The sequence below is a fragment of the Micromys minutus genome (genome assembly GCF_963924665.1).
Source record: "Micromys minutus genome assembly, chromosome: 8".
NCBI lineage: Eukaryota > Metazoa > Chordata > Mammalia > Rodentia > Muridae > Micromys > Micromys minutus.
In genome coordinates, this window is record NC_137977.1 from 2901545 (window position 1) to 2916657 (window position 15113).

Genomic DNA, 15113 nt, shown 5'->3' on the forward strand with positions numbered 1-15113 from the left:
CAGTTCCTAAGCAATGCAAAATAAAGAGCATTTGCACATCTTTACACTGTGGGAGATATTATAGTTACCCACAGATGACCAAGTACAGAGGGTATGTGCCAACCATAAGCTACCATAGGCCATTTTACTTAGGGACTGACTAGCCTCCGACATTGGTTTTGGACCTCCCCCAGTTCTTTCTGTCCATATGCTCATGGGCATGGGTCATCCACTAAGACATGGTCAACCTGTTGCTACTTCACCTCTCCCAGCAGCCATCGAATAGAAATAACATCTTGGCCAGGGGTGTGGCTTATCGAGCCCCCCTCCCTTTCTGTGCTGGACTTTGTCTTATGCAGACCCTGTGCAGGTAGCCATCTTTACTGTGAATCTTTGTGACAGCCTTGTCACATCCGGAGCACAGCATTTTTATCCTGGAAGATTTGCATGACCCTGATCCTGATTTCACAATCCACAATCCTCTCACTGGGAGTCCCACCTGTGTCACTGTCTCTGTGCCTCTGGATGATGCTCAATGAACGTCTCAGAGCTGATTCCTCCTGGACACCTTCTCTTGATAATGAAAAACCAGCAGAGGGGCTCCTTCCAGATGCTCAATCCAAAATCCATCTTTGTGGAGAACCAAAGAACTAACATTTATTTTTAAGAATATACAGGGCTGGGATCGCTCAGTCAGTAAAGGATTTGTCTTACAAGCACAGGGACCTAAGTTTAGTTCCCTGAACCATCTATAGAAAAGGACTTGTAGAAGACTGTTTGTCTGCCGACTGATGCAGGGGATCTATGAGGCTCACTGCACAACCAGCCTAACCCATTTAGCATGTTCCAAGTAAGAGACCCTGTCTCAAATAAAGAGGGGTAAAAAAGTGGACAGTGCCTGACGAAAGATATTGAGGGTGTTCTCTAGTCTTCACATGCATGGGTTTACACACACACACACACACACACACACACACACACACACAAACACACACATACTATATACTCAGAAAATTTAAAAAAAAAAACAGCCTTACTGAGACTTGTACTGGAATAAAATTTATCTCTTTTATTGTATGAATATTCAGACAACCAATGGTTTGAGAGAACTTTCCCATCACCACCAACACACACACACAAATGTACAATCTACGCATATATATGAAACCTTTAGAAAAGAATATATTTTGACTGTGGGGATGGATTCAGTATGAATAGAACCCCGAGGCACCTAAGAGTTTAAATAATGGTTTCTATTCCAGGGAAGGGAAAATATTTTTTCTTGATAGCACTTTCTTATATTCACAGCATTAAAATTACTTTTTCAAAATCCTGCCGGTGGAGACTTGTCATGTTTGCCATTGCTGTACTGTAAAGATAAGTAAGAATGGAAGCAAATGCTATTCGGAGCTGGGAGCCTGCAAATTGGCACTATCCTTCACCACACAAAGCCTTCCACAACTCCAGCCATTATTTTCTTCAAAGCCAAGCAGGAGTTTTCTTCTACGGCATTTTTCATTGGCTTGGACCTCTTCTGTTGCCTGAATCGTGTTCACAGACTGTTCAAGGAGCAGGTAGTGGGAGCAGAGGGCATCAGATAGCAATTGGCTTGTAGAAAATATAGACGATATCCTCTGGCTAAATTTTCTTATATAAATTCTAGATTCGGATAGGCATTAGCACATTTCAATATAAAAGCATTATTCTTCCTTCGGATATAGAGAAAGCATTAGATTCCACACGAGACCCCATAAATCATTTCTCTGGAGTTTTGTGAAGGAACTCACTGGGTTTGGAAATGTTTTATGGAGTAAGAGTGTCTGATAAGCCACTCCTAACTCCAAGTCCTTGAAACTTAAGCTTACACATACCGGCCCGCCCTTCCAAGTAGGTCAGCTTTACTACGCCATTTGCTACTTGTGTGCTGGAGCAATCTGTGTGCTTTCCTCTCCTGAGTCCCTGTTTCTTAGTCACCTAAAGGCTCCATGAAAGCAGGATCATCATGTCCCAACAGAACAGCACACATTCCTTTCCTGTATGGAAATCAGTGCTTCTCAAACTACTTAATGCTGAGACCTTTTAATACAGTTCCTCATGTTGTGCTGACCTCAACCATAAAACTGTTTCATTGCTACTTTATAAGTATTATGAATAGTAATGTAAATATCAAATGTCTTAGGTGACCCATGTAAAAAAATAGATTGACTAATTATTAGCTATTACCATTAGCTACCAGCGATTCTGTCTCTTATTAGACTAGGAACTTTCCAGGGTTCCCTTACTTGCCCTCTGCCTTTAGCTTATCTTCTGAGGACCAAGGAGTCAGCCTGAGCTAGTGATAGGTGTTAATCCTACTTTTAAATATCACGACTATTAGACTGAGAGATAGTTCCGAGGGTGAAGGACTTGCTGTGTAATCCTGGAGATGTGAGTTGGACCTTGAGAAGCCACAGGGAGGTGGCAGATGTACTCCTGTGCACGTGAGCACGCACACGTGCGAATGCACACACACACACACTGTTTATATAAATCATTGCAGGACACAAAGAATTAGGCAAGCAAGGTAGACAGTGGTATTCTTTTCTTTCTTGCTGCCCCATGTGACCCTTCAGGTTACCAGACCTCATCTAAATAGTCACTACTCAAACACCTGTCTCAGTAAATGAGCATCCCATAATACTGTTTCAAAGGGACAGACAGTCTCATATAAACAACCTCAGTGGAGTCTGTTGTTCATATCCACTGATGGCCTTCCCTGTCCCAGTCGTGCAACCGAGTGCAAAGGCACACGCAGGAGCTATTACTGCTCAGGCTGCAGACAACAGAGTGCCCGCCATCGGCCTTCCTGTCAGAGCCCTAGTGCGGAAATCATTTGGTGCTGTTTTTCTGTGTGTATCAGAACTTTGCTTTATTATGGTTGAGAAGGGGGCTCAATATTTCTTTCATAAAGATAATTGTTTTCTTGGGATTTGGGGTTTTTCTCTCTCCCCCACCTTGGAGAAACCTATGTGTCTGGAAGCCGATAAGACAGACACACCTCTTCATTAAAAACTTTAACCTCTCGCTAATGATTATATTAATACCCAGCGTGCGATAAACACCTGAGACGTACTTTGTCCTAAACAACACAGCCTTGGAGAACCTCGTAGTCAATAAAATAAAATACCGCTTTCTCTTTAATTAACATATGAAATAAACACAGGCTGTGACACCTAGCGTGCGGCAGCAATTAAGAGGCATTGCTTAGTTAAACCTCCTAATACCTCATTTAAATATGCAATTAAGGGATAATTGCCTTCAATCAATAAAAAAATTGAAATATTTCGCAGGGGCTTCAATTATTTTTTGCTAGGCTTTCCACTTTCCACTTGGCCAGCACTAAGCCTACATGCTTCCCTCCTTTGGTTAAAGTGACATAACCCCCTTTCTTGGCCCTGGCATTGAAGCCTGCTATTAACATTGCAAGAGACCAACAGCAGTGCTAAGCCTTGGAAGTCATCTTTTAGCCCCAGTTGAAATTTCTATGGCTCAGAAACAGCCTCTCTCTGGATTGCCTTGGGTTATGTTCTTTGTTTCAACTCAGCCCAAAGGCCTCCATTTTCATCTCCTTGCAAAGGATTTTTTTGGGGTGCATAATGTAGTCTGCGTTTTCATTTGCTTCATTGTGGCCGAGTTTCACCCCACACACAAACACACCTCCAGACTGTGGGTATTTTTAGACTTGTGGGCATAGAAACATTTCTAACCCAATCTTCAATCAAGCCCTCTCAACGTGTGTACAGAGAGAACCAGGATGTGTGAAAAGCCACGGAAAAGGATGGAGGACTGGCTTAGAGAACAAGGTAGAGGTGACAAAGCATAGCTAAATTTCATCCTGGAAGGGGCAGGGGTGAGTGATATGTACGCTGACAGGAAGAGTGTCTGAGGCAGGAAGGGTGACTAGCACATGCAACCTTCAGCAATGATCTACAATAAACCACAAAATAAAACTCATGGAGTTTATAGGAACAAATACCTTACAAAGGAGCCCAAGGGAACGGTTGGGTGATACCTGCTGGCTTGAACTACCCCAGAGGCCTTGCATTCTAACCCAGGTAGCAGCAGCAGACTGAGGTTATCTAGATCTAGCCTGGCACATGCCTAAATGTCTTTTTCACCTGATCAAGTAAGTTTGATCTTAAAAGATCACAGTCATTTTGTTCTGAACATAGAAAACAGCCTAATTATGACTCTGCAGGTGGGTACGTGTGTGTCTCTTTTAGGGGCCATTTTCTAAGACCCTTCATCAGATCTTCCAGCCTCAGACTCATACAATTCATAATTGAACATAACAATGGGCGATTCCAGAAATTCCCAAAGGAATTTGAATTTCCCGTTCTTTGAGTATCATGTTGAACCACACAAAGCAGTAAGAAGTAATATGTTGATATTGGAAATCACCTAGAGATAAAGTACATGGGAGAGGATCCGCACAGTCCAGATGCAGACATTGACAGCTAATATAAAGGATGTCATCTTTATAGAAATCACGATGGATTATGTCTCAGTATGTTCTGAAGCTAACCCCTAGAAGAAGCTCTGACTCGGTGAATTTACTGATCTTCAAAATAGCACCCTGATGACTGCTGGACAAGAAACAATCACTTGTCTTGGGAGTATGCCCAGCAGTATGTCACCTGTGCCCCAGTGGCTGTCTCTATGACATGCACATGTAGGCAGTATAACTGTTCTCAGTGGGTGATGGTCCTTTTAAACCAACACAAAGTTAGAAGATATGTCAAGGGAACTCCGGGAGAATTGGAGGGGAAAGATTGAGGGTTGGATATGGCCAAGATGCACTGTATACAAATATGATTTTTTTTTAATTTAAGAGAAACAAATTGTGGAGACCCAACAAGACCCTTAGGAATAATTGAAGTTTGCACACAGGATCAGGTGAGTCTTCCCTAACAATCTCTTTTTGTCTCCCTGTATCGTAACCCTTTCTGATCTCATTGACTTTAACAATAATTCATTGTGTTCTCAGAAAACTAAGATTCATCAACATATCCATATTCATAGACAACCTAACACTGAAGTCTGTCCATCTCTCAGTAGTTGACACAGCCAGTCTTGGTACCACTTCACAGTGGGACTTTCACTGGGCTTGAAGCCATAGTGCTCTACACTGTCTTAAGCAGTTGTCGTTGATGAGTTGGTGTCACTCAGTTCCAAACACTATCTTAACTGACTCCATGGTCTATTTTCTGGAATCCTCATGATGTAGGAGATGGGTAAATTCCCATCATTTTATAAATGATTATAGTCACACTGGACAGCTAGCAGCAGCTGACACTTAAGACACCTTCCAAGAGTTCCTATACTGAGCCACGACCTTTGAATAATTCTGTTTCCAAAACCATGGTGTACACCATATGGAGAGATGCAATGAATTTGAAACAACATATTGTCTATCTATCTCCAGCTTTATCTGATTGACACCAGTGACCTTCAACAGAACCAACTGAAAGTCTTACCACAGTATCCTTGGGTTCTTTGTTTGTCTAGGCATTACAAGCCACTACCACAGCCTGAGGGCATTAGTGGGCTTATACATCATACCTTCATGTGCCATACTGTGCTAGGGTAAGGATTTGGCCAAAAAAAAAATTGAAATTGTTATTATTCTACTTATTCTGAGCTGCAAAAATAGTAATGTTGTATAGTTTGACTAAGTAAAACAACAACAATAACAAGGATTTTTAAAAATCCTTGACAGATGCCTAAGCCATGCAGACTAGCCAAGTCTGAGAGTGCTTGAGGCTTGATCCTTGTTGACATGTTCTGGTTTCTCTCTGGCTGCCTTGCCAGCCTCCCTTCTTTTGATCTTGGTCCTGTAGTGACAGTCTCGTGGTCCATTTCATGACACGTCTTAGGAGGTGTGCATGTCCACCAGTTTTGTTTTTTTTTTTTTCTCTTCAGAATACAGATGGCTGGTTTGCAAGGCCCTCAGAGTCTATCTAGGCTTTCCTTAGAGTTGTGTTTGCAGAGAGAAACCTTCAGATGTAAAATATTTCCCTCTGGACCAGCAAGCAAACTTGCTTATTTCATATTACAAGATAGTAGAGTCCTGAATTACAATATTCCTTGGCTGCAGTGCAAACCGATCTGAGCTTATGGCATCTACTCAATGATCAAGGAAGACAAGATACAACAATTATGCTGACACTCAGCTCTTCTGCAGTGGTTAACGGAGTCCTTTGTTTCCCAACCATGAGACTTGTGCCTTCTACATCCACTTGTGAGACATTAGACAACTTACTAAAGTCTATATATAACCAGGAGAAAATCAACCCCTGGAACTAATATTCTTCTGTAAGATTCAAGGCAAACATCCATTATTATTTTGTCAAATTCAGTTCATTGCTGCATCCTTTGAACATGACCACACTTGGTGGTCCCTCTTACTTAATTGCATTTGATAGCTTTAGTATTATTTAGAGGAACACAGCCACAAAACATAAGCATCATTACTGGGAGTGAGGGGGAGGGTCCATTCTTGTTTTTATTCTGGTTTTGTCCTTTGAAATTCCCAGAATCTTTCTTGAGAATTGTTGGCCACCCCAAAACTGACCAAAGTTTTAACTACGCTAGACTAGAAAAGTGTCCCTGCTTTTAAATAGCTTACAACATAAATGTGTGTCATCGACAACCTTTTTTTTTTGTTCATATAAGTTTGATATGGGAATGAACGGATAAACTATTTTAACAGAAAATTATGTAATTTGAAATTGAAAGCAAGTCTCCCATCCCCCTACTTGGTTCCTCACTTCCATCACTGCCATTCACTTGATCAAACTTTGATGTTTCTTGTGCATGTCAACCCCCATCCCTTCCCCTTTTCTTTACATAGCTGAAATAGCAACCCAGTCCACTCATCTGTTTATTCCATGTATAAAAGTGTAGGTGACTTTTCAAGTCAATACCGATCTCATTATTTTTAATGGATACATGGTATTTGCTTACTAGTTTAAGGTTACAGGCTGCATAATTTACTTTACTAACCTCCAAAGATGAGCACTTTGGCTTTTCCTCCTAGCCTTTTGTTATATTGTTTGCTATTCAGCAGTGAGTACTTTAACTCATCTGTGTTTAGTTCTAGGAAGAGCCAAGAAGTAGAATTAGTTAAGAAAGGGGTATAGATTTAAGTTCTTATATATACTTAACAAATGCAGTTTTGCTCCTATAAAAGGTACCAGTTGATACAGCTGCCCAAAGAGCATGAGGGGCCTGTACTCCCGTGTACTCTTTTAAACATTTTATTTTTATTGTCAGTCATGGGGTTGGGAGTCTCTGCATGTGACTGCTATGACTCTAGAAGGCTTTGGAGCTGAAATTACATACCATTGTGAGTGGCCGAACATAGGTACCGGGACCTGAACTCAGGTCCTCTGTAAGAGCAGTGTGTGAGGCGAACCTCCAGCAGCTCTTCTTGAATACTATGTGTATTATAAGTTTTTGTATTCCCAAAGGAATCTATCAGTATCCCATTTCAACTTGTTTGAATGTATTGCGATTTGTATTATCATACATGTGAATTACCTGTTGTAGTCTCTCAGAATCTGATTTTCTAGAAAGCATTATAAATTAGGAAAAGTTGCTCATTCTTACAGGTATTCAAAAAGGAACTTAATCTTTTGCTCTTGGTTGCATTTTCTTTCTCTGTAGCAATTTTTCAAACTTTGTATTTTATCAAATTTATCCTACCCTTAGATGTCTGTCTTTAAACACCTGTCTCCTGTCATTGCAGATTTGTCTAAGTTTTATTGAAGCTTGAATTGATTTAGAGCTCCAATAACAGCCTTCCATCCACCTTTGTCTTGTTTCTTCATAGCTGTGCCTTAACTGGGTAAAAACTCAATATGGCTTCTCAGACAAGGTCACTCAAAATGCCCGTAGATTTTCTGCCCACACATCATTATGAAGATAATGTTAACATGAAGTTTTAATGAGGCATGTTTGTGGGCTGCAAGGGCTTTTGTACAAGCAGCATGGTAAAGAATCTGGTGTTTACTGAGGACACTGACACATCACTGCTGCCTGCACAGAGGCCTCTGGTTCCTGAATCAGAGGCACTGGAAGCACATAGGCGCACCTTGCTGCTGTCTGCCTTTCCCCTCCTTTTTGGGCAGACACTTTCTTTTTCTCTTTTTTGTTTTTATTGGATATTCTCTGTATTTGCATTTCAAATGTTCTCCTCTTTTCCCCTACAGTGCCTCCCCTCCCCTTCCCCTTCTTGTTTCCATGAAGGTGTTCCCTCTCCCAGCCACCCTCTCCACCTCAGCTCTTTGGCGTTCCCATACATGGGGGAAGCACATCTTCACGGGACCAAAAGCCTCTTCTCTCATTGATGCCAGACAGTGCTATCCTCTGTTACATATGCAACAGGAGCCATGGGTCTCTCCGTGTGTGCTCATTGGTTGGTGTTTTACTCCCTGGGAGCTCTGGAGTGTTTGGATGGTTGATAATGTTTTTCCTATGGGGTTGCAAACCCTTTCAGCTCCTTTAGTCCTTTCTCTAGCTCCTTCATTGGGGACCCTGTGTTCAGTCTGATGGTCAGCTGTAAGCATCCTCAGCTGTATCTAAATGACTCTGGCAGAGCCTCCAAGAAGGCATCCATACCTGGCTCCTACCAGTAAGCACTTCTTGGCATCAGCAATAGTGCTTGGGTTTGGTGGATGCATATGGGTGGATCCTCAGGTGAGGTTGTCTCTGAATGATCTTTTCTTCAATCCCTGCTCCTCTATTTGTCCCTGTATTTCCTCCTGTGAATGTTTTGTTCTACCTTCTAAGAAGGACTGAGGCATCCACATTCTGGCCTTCCTTCTTTTTGAGCTTCATAAGTTCTGTGAATTGTTTCTTGGTTATTCAGAGCTTTGTGGGCTAGTATTCGATTATAAGTGAGTACATACCATGAGTGTTCATTTGTGACTGGGTTACCACACTTAGGATGATGGCTTCTAGTTCCATCCACTTGCCTAAGAATTTCATAAAGTCATTGTTTCTAATAGCTGAGTAATACTGCACTGTGTAAATGTACCACAATTTTTGTATTCCTCTATTGAAGGATGTCTGGGTTCTTTACAGCTTCTGACTATTATAAATAAGGCTGATAGAAACATGGTAGATCATGTGTGCTTGTTATATGTTGGAGTGTCTTTTAGGTATATGCCCAGAAGTGGTATAGATGGGTCTTCAGGTAGTACTGTGTCCAATTTTCTGAGGAACCATCAGACTGATTTCCGGAGTGGTTGTACCAGCTTGCAATCCCACCAACATTCTCGCCAGTATTGGGCAGATACTTTCTTAGTAGTCTGGTCGATCCTTCTACTGGTCACTCAAGGTGACAGCAAAGCAGAGGAAAAGGACTAAGATACTTGTTGTAGAATTGGGGCTCTGTCTGACAGAGTAGCTTGTGGTCTCAGACATTTTTGCTCAAAAAGAAACCCAAAAGGACAAAGACTAACTCAGTTAATGTGTGATTGTAAAAAGAGATCAAATCTAGACAGGAGAGTGTTAAGAAGCCATGAACTAATTAGGCATGGGGCTCACACATTTAATACCAATGCTTGGGAAGCAGAGGCAGGTGGATTTCTGAGTGTTTCACACCAGCCAGGACTACAAAGCAAGACCCTGTCTCAATAAAATAAAATATTTGTAAGTGATGCTGAGAATGTGGGGCTCTAATAATGCTTAGACTAACCTTTGCTTGCTTGCCTTGCAGCTTTCTGTAAAGATTCTATTCTAGGAACCCTGTGCACTTGCTTGGACCCCTTCACCTTCTGCATCTGCTTCTCACGAGCTTGCATTAGAGTACCTCTCATCAAGACAATGGATAGCTTGCTCTGCTGTGTACCACACTGAGGTAGTTCCCACCTCATTAGAGCTTTCATCCTAGCAGGAAGGACACATGTTAAAACACTGATTCCATCATTTATTTTTCATTATAACAAAAGAGAAAAATGCTCTGCTAAAAGCCAGGAGATAACCAGATCCAGCAAGAGGCTGAGGAGAGGACAGCAGCTTCAAGTGAGCTGGACCCGTAAGGATGAGTGTAAGCTAAATGGCTGGGACAGAGAATGTTCAGGTCAAATGAGAGACTGCTAAGGGAATAGACAGGGTCAAGGGTTCAAGAAGAAGCAAGCATAGAAAGCCTGTTTCTGGAAAGAAGAGAATCTCGGGAAGGGAAGAAACAAAAGATGTTGAAGTGACATCTTGGGGTCTAGAGGGATGCTCAGTAGTTAAGAGCCTTACCATTTTTGCAAAGGACCAGGGTTTGGTTTCCAGCACCCACACAGTGGCCTAACCTGTCTCTAATGCTATTCTCAGGAATCTGACATCAGATATACATTTGGGGAAAACACTCATACACATAAACTGAATAAATTTAAAAACTGCAACTCCACCTTATGTTTATCACCAGAAGAATAAAAAAAATATATATACATATATATGTTTATATATATGTATGTATATATACTCACACAATGGCATGTCATTCTGCTTAAAGAAAAATGAAGTTATGACATTTTCAAGAAAAATATGAATGGATCTAAAGAATATTATATTAAGCGAAAGGATCCAAAGTGTAAAAGAGTAAAATAATATCTCTTTCATATGTGGATCCCACCCTTGTAGTATACATATGAAGATGATAGGTCAGATATATGTATGTATGTATGTATGTATGTATGCATATCTTACATACACATATACATACATACATCTAACATACATATGTATATACACATATACATCTAACATACTTACCTACATATATACGCACATACATCTAACATATTTACATAAATACAGAGACAGATATTAATGTAGGTGAAGTTTTAGAAGCTCTAAGAGAGCAACAAAGATTGGTGAAAGAAAGTGATGAGGAATAATGGGGTGATGAAAAGGACACATGGGACATGAAAGAGAAATGGAAATGGGGAAAGAGGATTAGGAGCAATGGAGGAAGGGCAGGGAGAGGGGTGAGGAGGTAGAGGAAGGGTGGGGTGCAAGATGGAATGTGGAGAATTCATTGAAGCACACTTTCTTTGAAATGTTGTAAGAGTTTCAAAAACCTTGTAAGTCAATTAATTTTTGTTTTTAATTTTTAAAAACTTTCAGGTCATAGATATGGACATGCCTCTAAAACAATTCTGCCAAAGAGTTGTAGGGTATCGGAGCCTAATGCTCCAGCTTTGGAGACCAGAGAAGGCTGGGTCAAGATTCCCAGGCCCAGATTAGTTTGTGAAAATTTAGGATTTTAAGTGTTGTTCAAACCGAAAATAAAAACAAGTCCTTGAAAACAGGCAATGGGAAGCTCTGATATCGGCTGATATCCAGGCTGCAGAAACAGCACCTGAAGGGTACGAGCTGTTTTCCTGCCTCTAAGGATTATGGTCTGACTGAATGTGTGTTTCAATTGCTCCCTTGGAGGACGGAAGCACATGGCTTCCTCTTCCTCACACTGGGGTGATTTCAATACATACAATTACTGAGTAAATATCTCTGCTCAAATTTCTTCCTGGCTTAAATTTACACTTGTTTTTATCAAGCTCTTCAGCTTATTAATCATAAAGGTCTCACAAAAGTCAATGGAGTACATTGGAAATCACAACCATGGAAGCAAGCCTAGGACTTATTTTAAGAAGGTAGCTGATGGGGTAAAGAAAGACAGGTGTAGATGGGAGATACAGCCCCACGTTTCATGGAGTATTACTCACAATCTGCTTATGTGTTACACTTAAGATATAGTAAAATAAGTAAATAAATAAGTAGACAGATGGATGGATGGATGGATGGATGGATGGATGGGTTGATGGATAGATAGATGATAGATAGATAGATGATAGGTAGATGATAGATTACAGACGATAGATAGATAGATAGATAGATAGATAGATAGATAGATAGATAGATAGAGATAGATAGATGATAGATAGATAGACGGACAGACAGACAGACAAACAGATTGATAGATACCCTTTTATAGTCCACTAAACTGCTGTTATGACAGTGTAGTAGTTAATACACTCTCAACCTCTATCGACATAGTAATAGTAACAGTTCAAAGAGTGTGGATGTGTTTGGGAGAAAACTGATGGATATTTATCAAAACTGCGTCACTGATATTTAGGTGGAGATTGTGCGTGTGTGTGTGTGTGTGTGTGTGTGTGTGTCCATCTGTCTATACATCTGTTTCTCCATGTCTGTGTGTGAACATGCTCACTCTTACTCATGATTATGTGCTGAGGCCCAATATTGATGTCAGGTGTCTTTCTTTATTACACTCTACTTTTTTGAGACAGGCTCTCTAACTGAACCTGGAATTTGCTCTTTGGTGACAAGTCCCCAGGATGCTTCTGTCTTTTTAACATCACCCTGGTCCTGGGGCTAAAGGTGCCCACATCTGTGCCCAGCTTTTCCAGAAGTCTTGAGGATTTGAAATCAGGTCTAAGCCATCCCCCTGATCCCTGGGTAAAGATATTTTAAAAGTATTTTCTGGGGCTGGGATGATGTCTTAAGAGCACTGATTGCCTTTCCAAAGGACCAGGTCCAATTTCTAGCACCCTTATGGCAGATTAAACCACCTAATTTCAGGGGGTCTCTGATGGCCCCTTCCACATGTTGTTTGTACCAGTCATGCACAGGGTACATATACATACATGCAGTCCAAACACCTACACACGTTATACACATTAAATAAATAGAAAATTAGATAGATACAATAAATATTTAAAGCATGTTTTTCTAATAATTTTAACATTATAAATTTATTATGAAAAATAACCAGAAATACAATTGCAGTGATACCTAATACCACTATGAAAAGGTAACTTGTAGGACTTTTATATATAAACATACACTCTAAATACTCGACCACTCAAACTTGTGCATAAGGAGTGGTTTTTATCCAATAGGATAGACTTTCTAACAGTGCAGTGTGCATGTGCTGTGCACGTGCTTTCCTTCCTCACCTTTGGGTAATTAGGTTGCTTATAGTTTGAAGCTGCTATATTATTTCGGTATGAAAAAATAGCATATCTAATGCCCCGATCTTGGAGACTAGAAACCAAACTACAGGTATGAGGTGCAGATATAATTGAGGGGACTGTGCTGACAGAAAGACCCTCAGTGTCAGCAAGTGGAACAGATGTGCTCAGAAGATGGTTCTGGAGTAGAGAAGGAAACAGGAGCAGTGCAAAGACGATGCTTCATAAGTTATGAAACGTTGCCACAGAAGAGAAATCCTTCTATACTCATGTGTTCTGCTTTTCTCACCATCTTGAAAGAAAATGCCTGATTTTGATTTTTAAATAGCAGAACCCATAGACACGCTTACTTACACTGAGCAAGACAGTTTCCTGGCTGTTTATGATCTAGATGTTGACAATTCATAAAAGATTCAAGGTTGCTTTGTGAGTTGCAAAGCCTTTGGATTAAGTTGCCCACAGTGCTATTTAATATGAACAGCCTGTGCTGGTGGCCCATCTTGGACAGACTCCCAGGCTCAAGACATATCCTCATGCATCATTCAGAACTTTTCTTAGATGCCATCAAAAACAAGTCTAGCCCCAGACTCTTCCTTGTGGCTTCCTTACCTAAGGGCTTCAAACTCCTTAGTTCTGCTGGTCTGCTCTTTCACTTGCAAAGTAAATCATTGGGGTCTTAAACGGAACAGACAGAATGAGATCCTCTCATCCACAGTAAAGCCATGTATAACCTCCAAGTTTATTTAAATGATAACCTATAGCACAGAACTGTATCCACTACTCTTAACATGTTTAAAACATGTTGAATTTGGAAATAATATTTAACATTGTATATACTTCAAATGTGGTTATCTATAAAAAATAATCTTTTAGATTTTTACATTTTTACATGTATGAATGTTTTGCTTATGTGTATATACGTGTACTATGTACTCAAAATGCCCATCGAAACCAGAAGATTCCCCTGGATCAGCAGTTAAGGACAGTTGTGAGCGGCTGCCCGGGTGCTGAGACTCAAACCAAGGTTCTCTGTAAGAACAGTCAGTACTAATCACTGCTGGCATGACTCCAGCATTTTACTTAAGTAAATACTCCAAAAGACAGTAAGTTGCAAATTTGTTACACCATATTTCCGGATGCTTTCAAGTTTTTAAAAAGCAACATGAGTTAAACTGATCAGTAGGTTTAACTGTATGCAAGCTTATCCTGATAATATAGAAAGGGCAGCAACTGACCAGGTACCTACCCTGGGTTGCACATCATGCTAAATACTCTGCATGGAAAATGCTAGAGGAAGCAGGTTGTGGAGGCACAACCCTATAATCTAGCACTGTGGAGACAGAAATAGAATTTTTTTTACAAGTTTGAAGTTATTCTACTTCTAAAAGTATCAACACATTCCAGGTCAACTATTGAAAAATACTTATAGCCCAGCCCCCCCCCCCCCCCCCCCCCGCCAATCAAACAAACAAAAATGCTACCTAACATAGGATAAACGTTCTCTTTAATTTTCAAAAGAAATTTTTTTCATAGAAATGTTTGCACCCACTTGAAAATATTATAGGATGGTTTAGAGATATGGATCAAACATTGAAATCTCTTCCACCAGCTCCTAAAACACTAGCTTAGCCATACAATTGCAAAACACATAATACCAAGTGGAGCCAGCTTACAAATACTGTGTCCCGCACTGACATATCCACTTACTGTGTCCAGCTCTCTGTGTGAGCATGCAGACATCTAACACCATTAGATGGTGCTTTCTCCATGAGCCAATCCTCTTCAGGCAGGTCTGTCTATAAAGAACTGAAAGGATCCTTTTGGTCACTTTTGCTGTGATATGTATTTTCAAATTATGTCTTCTATCATCCAGCTATAATCTTCATGAGTCAGTGCAACTGACTTCTCAACAGCAATTGATGTTCTTTAAAAGGTGGGCAGGGCAGGGGGCTAATGGGGCAAAGGCTCAGTTGTTACAAGTACACTCTGCTCTTCCTCAGTTTAGTTCCTAACACCCAAATCAAGCAGCTCTCAGCTGCCTAAAACTACAGCTCAAGGGCCTCATCACCCTCCCATGGCATCTAAGGACACCTAAAGTCACAT